Genomic DNA, 10,944 nt, shown 5'->3' with positions numbered 1-10,944 from the left:
TGTTGAAGGATTTATGTTGGAAAAAGAAAGAACACTTCTTCATAAAAGGCAAAGATGAAGGAGGAGGAAATGACAGATGATATCTGGTTGATATCACATCAGAAAGAAGGTAGAAGGATCCCTTGTCAGATGGTCTTAATTTTTTCAGTGAAGTACAAAGCAAGATCTTCTTAGAGTGTGAGCACGTTGGGGACAGGGACTATCTTTTGCCTCTTCTTATATCTCAAACATTTAGCACAGTGCCTGGAACATAAAAAGCTGACTGATTAAGCTGAGAGGATGAGTGGAAGAGGGGCCATGAGGGTTGTGAAGGGATGAAAATTTTTGGAATAGCCATTGTAGAAAATGGAAAAACAAATCTATTAGGGAGATATAAAGGGATTACCTGGTTTCAGTGATAGCCCAGTTAAGATTATATAACAAATTTGTAGTGATCATCTGCATGATCTTATGACTTTCCCTGGATATGTTCAATGGCAAATGAATATGTATAAGTGGAAAGGAGATATATACAAGAGATGTTGTGAAGGTAGAAATAACAAGATTTGGCAACAGATTAGATATATGGAAGTTGTAATTTTGTAAGTGCTGCAAAAGCAACAGATGATAGAAGTGATCCAAGATCAGTGTTTGGCAAGCCATGATCAGTGATGGGACAAGAGAGTGAGTGATTCAGTGAAGAGGACAGTGTAGAGTTGAAACGATTCACCAAGCAACTGATATTGGAATGGGGAGAAAGTATAGATTAGTGCAGAGGTGATGGTCTAGGAAAGAAATGAAGAGTGGAAGGATTAGAGATAACAATAAGGATGAAGCCCTAAGACATTGAGGGCACAGTTAAGTGGCTCAGTGGATAGAGAGGCAGGCCTAGGGATGGGAGGTCCTGGGTTTAAATATGGCCTTAGACACTACCTGGTTCTGTGACCCTAAGCAAGTTGTTTAATCACATTGCATACCTTCCTGCTCTTCTGCCTCATAACCAATGCACAGAATGGATTCTATGGTGGAAGGTAAGGATTTTTTTAAAGACACAAGGAAAGATGAAATGATAAAAAGTTGTGACCAAACAAAGGAATTTCTGAATTCATAAACATGAAAGTAGAACACTTGTGAGAGATGACAAAAATCAAAGGGACAACCATCTCTAATTTTGCTCACGTGGAATGTAAGAATAGGTCCTGGGAACTGAGGGGACTGATGAAGAAGGAAATAAGCAGAAGTATGCTGGTTAATATTTAACAATTAACTCTTGAGGGACAAGGGACAATGTAATCACAACACATTTTCAACTTTAATCTACTTTATTAGCTTTTTTACAATCACTTTCTTAAGACTTTCTCCCTTTCTTAAGAAAATCATCAAAACAGCAAATCAAGCCCTGGTTTATAGTGTTTGCCAGTTTCTGAGGTGAAAATGGTCATTCTGAAATTTTATGAATGTTCTCAGTCCAGTACAACACCCCAGGAAGCAAGGATATTTGAGAGAATATCATCAATTTATATGCTTCAGGTTTCTTGTTTTTGTTTTTTTAAATAGCATTATTTTCTGGCTTATAATCAATACTAAGTGGTACCAGATCCCAAACTGTCCTATAAAACAGTAATCATCAAAATAGTCTGGTACTGGATAAGAAAAAGAATGGTTGATCAATGGAATAGATTAAATACACAATATTCAGGGAGGGGTAAATGACCTTAGCAACCTAATGTTTGATAAAACCAAAGACCTGAGCTTTGGAAATAAGAACTCTATTTGACAAAAACTGTTGGGAAAACTGGAAAACAATATGACAGAAACTATGTATAGAGCAATTTCTTACACCCTGTACCAAGATAAAGTCAAATGCATGTATGATTTAGACATAAAAGATGATACCATAATAAATTAGAACATGGAATCATTTACCAAAAATCTATGGAGAAAGGGAAGAATTTAGGACCAAATGAGAGCTAGAAGGCATTATAAGATGTAAAATGAATAATTTCAATTATATTAAGTTAAAGGCTTTGGTGATAGAAAGAACTGGAAAGACTGATGAAGAGTGAACTGATGCAGAGTGAAGTAAACAGAACCAGGAGAACATTGTATACAGTAACAGCAATATTGTGGAATGATCATCTGTGACAAACTTCGCTACTCTCAGCAATACAAAGATCCAGGACAATTCTGAGGGACTTATAACAAAGAGTACTATCCACCTCCAGAGAAAGAACTGTTGGAGTCAGAATGCAGATGAAAGCATGTGATTTTTCACATTAGTTTATTTATGGTTTTATTTTGGGTTTTGGTTTTTATATGAGTAATCTCTTACAACAAAAACCAATATGGAAGTACATTTTTTCATGATAATACATGTATAACCCATATCAGATTGCTTACTATCTCCAAGAGTGGGGAGGAAAAGGGGGGAGAGAGACAATTTGGGTCTTATCATTTCAGAAAACATACATTGAAAATTGTTATTACATGTAATTGGGAAATAAAATATATGTGAATAAAAAAATGACTCAATACTAAGTATTAGTTTTGAGGCAGAAAAGTGTTAGGACTAAGCAATTGAGGTTACATGACTTGCCCAGGGTCACACAGCTAGCTAGGAAGTATCTGAAGTCACATTTGAACTCAGTACCTCCCATCTCTAGGCCTGACTACCCTAGCTGCTTCCCACCCTTTTTTTCCCCACCAATTTGTATATTGAAGTCTCTTAATATGAAGGTAAAGAGTATTCCAATGTCCCCATCATGACTAATGAATTGAGGGGTCTGAAATAAAGTAACCATTCCTAGAAGTATGATCAGTGATGCTGTGTCATTAGTGGGGAGCAAGGTCTCAAGGAGTACCATAAGATAGAAGGAGCAAAAGGTTTAAGGTTGAACGTTTTAAGATGAAACTAAGTTTCTTAATCAAAAGGATTGTAGAACAGATATAAGAGATCTCAGCATGGAGAGAGACAGAGAGATCAAATAACCAAAGTAAAATACAAAATTATTAATAACAGAAAGGAAATAAAGGTGTTATTGGAAAATAGTATGCCAAACTAAAAATTAACAAGTAATCAAAAAGTATCTACAGAAAATGGAAAATATGTGAACAAGAAATAGAGAATTTCAGCCACCTATTCTGAGTAAAAGAAACAAAGCAAACTATAAATGAACTGCTGACATCAAATTTTAAGGGGAAAATTAACTGAATCACAAAAGAATTTATATAGAAAAGTATCAATAGTGGGAGATTATAACACATCATTTACTAAATATAACAAGTTACACAAAAACCAATAAGGAATAAGTTAAGATTTAAATAAAATATTAGCAAAAATTGATTTGCCAGATTTTTAAGAGTGAAATGGACTTATTTGCTATTTCATTCAAATACACTCAGTACACTTACAAAAATGTACTATGTCATCGGACACAAAGAAATAATAAAAAAAGTTACAAAGGGCAGAACTAGTGTCTGAGGTGAAATTTGGACCCAGTCTTCCTGATGAGCTCACTGCACTATGTACTATGCAACACCACCTTTGAACTGAAGATATTTCTTGGAAATTTTTTCAACAAGGAATTTTCTACTTTTGTTTATAGTAATCTCAGAAAAGGTCACTTTGCAGATGTTGTCAGCTTTAATCTAAATCTTGGGGGGCAACTGGGTAGCTCAACAGATAGAGAGCCAGGCCCAGAAATGGAAGGTCCTGAGTTCAAACTTGGTCTCAGACACTTCCTATCCATGTGACCTTGGACAAGTCACTTGACTCCCATTGCCTAGCCCTTACAATTCTTCTGCCTTAGAACCAATACATAGTATTGATTCTAAGATGGAAGGTAAGGGTTTTAAATAAATGAATGAATGAATGAATAAACAAACAAATAAATAAATAAATCTTGGCAACCCTGTGGATTTTCAGTCTGTATGTTTTAAAATGAAGGCTCCTCCAAAAAAAATAAAAAATAAAAATAAAGTGAAGACTATTGAACTGCCAGTACTGTGTGAAACCAATCAGTGAAACTACTAGTGCAAGAAGATCAATTAATGTATCTCTGATGAAGTTTATTGACTGATTGATTGATCCTAATTAGAAAATCAAACTTAAATTTATAGTTCAACCCAATACCTTGGATATGGAAGCAATAGAGGAGGCAAACCTAGAAAACCTTGTGATTTTGCTAGATGTATATTTAAATTGCCAGCTATGAATGATAAATTCTATAATGAAGAAATACATAAAACTATAACTACCTTGGCATTGATGACAGAATCATCTGTCACATCTAAATCTGTATATCCATTTTTGTATAATAGCAAAGCTAAGAAAGTCATGGAAGAATGTAAAAGGCTGCAAATCGCAATTCAGAGATTACTGAAGGAAAACATTTTTTAAGATATTTTATTTTCCCAATTATATGTACTAACAATTTTCCACATACGTTTTCCAAAGTTGCCTCCTTCTCTCCCTTCCCTCCCCCCTCCTGGAAATGGGAAGCAATATGATCTCTGTTCTACAATTTCATCATGCAAAACATATTTCTATACTGTTCATTGTTTTAAGAGAATACTTGTATAAAACCAAAACCCTCAATAAAAACACAAACAAAATAAAGTGAAAATCGCATGCTCTGATCTGCATCTGACTCTCACAGTTCTTTCTCTGGAGATGGAGAGCACTCTTTGTCCTCAGTCCCTCAGAATTGACCTGGATCATTGCATTGCTGAGTACGTTGAAGGAGAACAAGTGAAGGAAAAAGAAGGGTTGCAGATGAGGAAGACATTGTAAAGCAAAAGGCCAGTTGCTGCTTTAGCCAGGAGAATCTGGCTTATCTCTCTAGTTGTTTGTCTGTTTTTTGGGTTTTTTTTTGGAAAAATTATAGTGTTAAACACTCTATAGAGACAACATGTAAAGACTCCTTAAGCAGATTGATGGACCTGCCATATCACAGGATTTTAATTTATTCATAGCAATGTTTAAACAGAAAGTTACAGTTGAGAGTCAGACTTAGAGGTGGAGTTCCTGGGTTCAAATGTGGCCTGAGACACTTGCTAGTTATATGACCCTGGGCAAGTCACAACCCCATTGCCTAGCCCATACCACTCTTCTGTCATACAATCAATTTACAGAATGAATGCTAAGATGGAAGGTGAGGGTATTTTTTAAGAAAGAAATTAATATATGACTCTTTACAGATCTTGCCTTAAATTATTTCTCCCGTCCTCACTTTCTCCTCCAATCCTGCATAAGTAATCACCTAGAAAGTTTAAAATATGAGTCATCAAAAAAAAACAAAATAAAATATTAATGATCAGGACAAAAAATATATTTTATAGATATAAAGGAAAACACTGGGTAATACTCCAAAGTTGTTTTCCAAATGCTATTTTAAACATTTTAAAGCATTAGTACATAACTGTAAGATTGTCTCTTTTAAAATGAGAAACTATTCCTCAATTGTTGGAGTTCCCCCTTACATAGTAGGAATCCAAGCAGAGCAGGAAGGAATAATAATCTATATAAAATATATAAATCCTCGTGTTCATTGCATTGAGAGTTTATCTCCATGTTTCCAAAGCTCTAGAAGTTATCACTTTTTTTTAACTTAAGTGAATAGTTGGGCATTAAAAAGAATTAAGTGGCATCATTGAATGTGCAGTCACCATTAAGAGATTAGTCTATTACACAATATTTTGGGAAGAAAGTCAATGCCTCATTCTCTTATGCTAAACTGCTATTGGTTAGTTTAGTTAAATTAGATTGCTATTCAGAGATAGTTAATGCATATTTAATACATTAAATCTACAGTTTCCTTATTGTCATAAGATTATGGCTAATGTTATGGCCTTAAAGTCACGGATCTAAGAACTAGTGAGTTGGATTGGCATTGCTACTGGAGATCCATGAGGATATTTCTGTCTTCTGATATTTGGGAACACTGAATAAATGTGGACTTTACATTTATTTGAAGATTGGAAAATATTGGTCACAAAAATGTTTTTCTATATAAGTAAATGACATTGACCTTGAAGAAAGAAGGAAAATTGTTCTAGTAGTAATAATCCCATCTCTATTTTTAAAACCTTTTTTTTTTAAACCCTTACCTTCCGTCTTGGAGTCAATACTGTGTATTGGCTCCAAGGCAGAAGAGTGGTAAGGGCTAGGCAATGGGGGTCAAGTGACTTGCCCAGGGTCACACAGCTGGGAAGTGGCTGAGGCCAGATTTGAACCTAGGACCTCCCGTCTCTAGGACTGGCTCTCAATCCACTGAGCTACCCAGCTGCCCCCTATTTTTAAAACCTTTAAAAAATATAACAGAAGCAAAATTAGCAAAAAGCAGAAATTTTAAACACTGTTCTTATAGTCCACACAACCAGATTGGTAACCAAGGCAAATATAATTAAAAGATGCAGACCTAAATGTAGAAAAAAAACTTACTTAAGAATAATTGATTCAAATTCAAAGTAACAAAAAATTACATTATGTCAATGATAATTTCAATAATAATACAATGTACAAAAATGTACAAGATCAAGATGAAACAGTTGGTGGTGCTACATTTATTTCCCTGAAGGTTTAAAAGAGATGATCTCATAAGATTTGACCACTAGATGGTAGCAAAGACAATGATTGAATATGATTTGACCACTAGATGGTAGCAAAGACCGATTATTGATGATATAATCCAGAGGCACATTTGGAAAATGCCACCCTGGGTTTGATTCCAGGTTCTAATATGTATAATCACATTCAAATTAGTTAACTTTGTGGAGCTTCTGTCACCTCGTCAGATAAACTGAGGCAAGAAGAATTATACTCTTTCTTAAAGTTATGGTGAGCAAAGTTCTGCTAAACCCTACTGGATCTGTAATCTCATAAATATGGCTACTCCTTTCTGTAGAATATCTACCTCGTGTTGGGTCCTACTACTATATATGTGGTTGGTTTTCATTTCTTCCTAGTAGATTTCTTACATTCCTTCAAGGCAGAGCTCTAATACCATCTCAGTTAATGTCAATAAACATTTATTCAATACTATGTGCCAGGCATTGTGCTAAGCCCCACGGATACAAAAAAAAAGTCAAAAGACAAATGCTACTCTCAGAGGATTCACAGTCTAATAAGGAAGACAACATGAAAAACAGCAATGTACAAGCGAGATATACACAGGACAAAGGGGGAATAATCCATCAAATGAAGGCGTTAGAATGAAGGATGATCTGAGGCACCTAGGCAGGTCAGTGAATAAAGAGCCAGCACTGGAGATGGGACAGCCTCAGTTTATATTCAAGTCATTCAGTCATTCTGAGTTTATCTTGGTGTAGGGTGTAAGATGTTGATCCAAACCTAATCTCTCCCACACTGTCTTCCAATTTTCCTAGCAGTTTTTATCAAATAGTGGATTTTGGTCCCCAAAGCTGGGATCTTTGGGCTTATATCATGTCTGATATCCTCGCTCTAAATCTGGCCTCAGACACTACCTAGCAAGTCACTTAATTCCCATTGCCTAGCCATTGCCACTCTTCTGCAATGGAACCAATACTTAGTCCTGATTCTAAGACAGAAGGAAAGGGTTTTTTTTTTTAAGAATTAAGGAGGATCAGGAAAAGTTTCATGTAGAAATTGGGATTTTATCTAGGAACTGAAGGAAGGCAGGAAAGCAAGATGAGAAGGAAGAACTTTCTATGCATGAGAGAGAGCCAATGAAAATGCCCAAAGTTAAGAGATGAAAAGTCTTGTTCAAGGAAAAGCACGTTGGCCAATGTTACTGGTGGGAAGAGGGGGGAGGAAATGTAAGATGTAAGAAAGTTGGAAAAGTGGGAGGGGGAAATAAATTACGAAGAGCTTTGAACACCAGATGATTTAATATTTGATCCTATCAGTAACAGGGAGCCACTAGACTTTACTGAATTGGGGGGTGGGGACAGATAGAGGTGACATGGTGGAGGATAGACTAATATAAGAAGGTTTTATCAGATCCCTCTCTTCCTCTTGAAAATTCTTTGTCCTTACTTTCTTATGTACATATTGTTTTCCTCCAAACACTCCCCTCTAGAATGGAGGCTCTTTGGGGATAGAGGTTGTTTTAGCTTTTTGATTTGTATCCCTAGGATTGAGAATATTGACTTACATGTAGGAGGTACTTAATAAATGTTTGTTGAATTGAATTAAACTGGAAGATGGAATGATATAATGGAAAGAGCACTGGCCTGAGAACCAGAAGTAATTTGAATGGGAATTCCTATTATTCACACTGATCTTGTGGGCAAAAACTGTAGTCACCAGGAATTTCCTCATTTCAGAATTTAGGAATACCACTGTTTTATCACTGCCACCTCCCCATCCTTCTCTCCCTCTTTGGCTATTATACAACTTCTCCAAAATAAAGTCCAGTGTTTTTCCAAAGAACAGGCTCTTGGTCAGACTTTGTGGAAAGACTTCTTTCCACTAGGGAAGTTAGGTGGCTCAGTGGATAGAGTAGCCAGCCTGGAGACAGGAGGTCATGGGATTTAAATCTGGATTCAGTCATTTCTTACTTGAATGATCCTGGACAAGTCATTTAATCCTAACTGCCTAGTTCTTACCATTCCTCTGTCTTGGAACTGATACTTAAAATTAATTCAAAGACAGAAGGAAAGGGTTAAAAAAAAAAGACTTCCTTCCAAAGCCCAGGTCCAATCCCACCTCTTCAATGAAGCCTTCTTACCACCACCACTTTAGCCAATACACAGAATCAGACCTTGAATGGCATAGATTTAGATCTTGAAGGAATCTTAGAGACCAGGAGTCCATTTTACAAGTAAGGAAACCAATCCCAGGGAGACTGTGTGACTTACCCAGAGTCATATAGGCTAGCAATTTGAATCCAAGGAAGAATTTGAAGTCTTCCTGACTCCAACTCCAGAAGTCTATCCACTGGTCTTGACCAAGTCAATGTGCATTAAGCACCAACTAAAACACTGTGCTAGGAGGATTCCAGGGATATGAAGAAAGGCCACCAAAAAAAAAAAACAAACGTACTTCCTCTCAAGGAACTGACTTATTAATTTATTCTAATAATGTATTTATATAGTTCATATTGTTAATATATTATAATATTTTAATAATATTTATTAATCTATTGTTTTAAGGATTTCCCTTTCCTAATTCTTTAATTTTGTGCAAGTCACTGCACAAAATGGTATGATTTAATGTGATGGGACCATGGCACTATGGAACCTTAAGCAAATCACTTTCTCTCTTAGACCTTCAGTTTCTTAACCTGTAAATTTTTTTTTATTTTATTTAATTGATTAATTAAGAAAATTTTTCCATGGTTACATGATTCATGTTCTTTCCCTCCCCTCCTCCCCATTCCCCTCCTGTAGCCAACAAGCAATTCCACTAGGTTTTACATGTGTCACTGACCCAGACCTATTTTCATATCATTAATATTTGCATCAGGGTGATCACTTAGAGTCTACATCCCCAATCATATCCCCATCGACCCATGTGATCAAGCAATTGCTTTTCTTCTGCGTTTCTGCTCCCACAGTTCTTTCTCTGGATGTAGATAACATTCTTTCTTGTAAGTCCCTCAGAATTGTCCTGGTTCATTGCATTGCTGCTAGTAGAGAAGTCCATTACATTCAATTGTGCCACAGCGTATGTCTGTGTATAATGTTCCTCCTGGTTCTGCTCCTCTCACTCTGCATCAATTCCTGGAGATCGTTCCAGTCCCCATGGAATTCCTCCACTTTATTATTCCTTTGAGCGCAATAGTATTCCATCACCAATATATACCACAATTTGTTCAGCCATTCTCCAATTGAAGGGCATCCTCTCATTTTCCAATTTTTTGCCACCGCAAAGAGCACAGCTATGAATATTCTTGTACATGTCTTTTTCCTTATTATCTCTTTGGGGTACAAGCCCAGCAGTGCTATGGCTGGGTCAAAAGGTAGACAGTCTTTTAGTGCCCTTTGGGCATAGTCCAAATTGCCATCCAGAATATCTTAACCTATAAATTATGGGATGAAATCAAACCAGATAATATCTATCTAATCTTCCAGCTCTAATATTGGATGATTCTAAGGATTTGTGAAGTTACTAATCTGAGTCCTAAAGTTCAGTCCAACCTTTCTCCACAGACTAAATTTTCTCAAATAAAATCAGCAAATGGAGGGAAAAGAGGAGAAATCATTTTTGTATATCATACATAAAAAGGGGGGGGGGAGCAGGACCCAGAGAAATTAAATGACTTCTCTGTAGCCACAGCTGCTAACTATCAGACCCAGATCTCCTAAATCCAAGCCCACTAGTTTTGGTTTTTTTCCCTATGAGACTGTTCTACTAGTTGAAGCACTGTTATAAAACTGCAAAGGGCTAAGGACATAAGGTACAGTTACTGCCAGTCGCCTAAAGCAGGGATTAGTACCAAGGACAGGACACTAGTCTCATATTTCTCAGTGCCTATTTATTCAAGACATATTTGGTAACTGACTAGCCAACCTGATAGAGACAGGCAGTGGGCAGCAATAGAAACAAGACCGTCATCCTCTGAAATCTTGCATTTCTCAGTAGTTAGCACTGGTTAAACATCAACTACAGAATTGCAGATTGATCAGTTACCCATTCTGTAACATCAGTTATCTGTAGTGGAGCTATAATATTCTACCCTGCGCATCAGCTTTGTGCTGCTCCCTTTTATTACTTTCTCATATTGCTCTTTATTTGCTTTAGTTCTGAACTGTTAGACATAATGAATTACCTATAATGGTACTGGGCTGCAACTGCCCCCTCCCTCCTCAGTCATGGTCACATTTCAAAGGGTGGCGACCTCTCCCATATTAACAAAAGATGACAAGGTAGACAATGGGGGGGTGGGGGGTGGAATGGGACTTGCGCACTAAGGGCTCTGGTATTCCAGAAGAATCCCCAAACCTGCACATGCTCCTTATTCCCTGTGACGTATGTTTCAA

Source organism: Monodelphis domestica, chromosome 2 (assembly GCF_027887165.1).
Source record: "Monodelphis domestica isolate mMonDom1 chromosome 2, mMonDom1.pri, whole genome shotgun sequence".
Lineage (NCBI taxonomy): Eukaryota > Metazoa > Chordata > Mammalia > Didelphimorphia > Didelphidae > Monodelphis > Monodelphis domestica.
The sequence above is the reverse complement of the archived record's forward strand: the minus strand, read 5'-3'. Positions refer to the sequence as shown.